The following is a 214-nucleotide window of genomic DNA, read 5'->3' as shown; positions in this document are numbered from 1 at the left end:
GGATCCTCTGTCTCCCACTTTCTGCCCCTCCCCTGTGCATGCTCTCTCCCTCAAAAATAAACAAACATTGAAATAATAAAAAAGTCTAGGGATCTAAGATAATTAATCCCCCTGCCCCCACCCCCAAGTCCTACAGAATGGGGTCCATCGTTCCATTCTCTTCAGTCTTCATGAGATGTCTATTTATTCCTTCCATAGGACTATTCCACCCAAG

This window comes from Prionailurus viverrinus, chromosome B2 (assembly GCF_022837055.1).
Source record: "Prionailurus viverrinus isolate Anna chromosome B2, UM_Priviv_1.0, whole genome shotgun sequence".
Lineage (NCBI taxonomy): Eukaryota > Metazoa > Chordata > Mammalia > Carnivora > Felidae > Prionailurus > Prionailurus viverrinus.
This window is presented reverse-complemented; position numbering follows the sequence as displayed.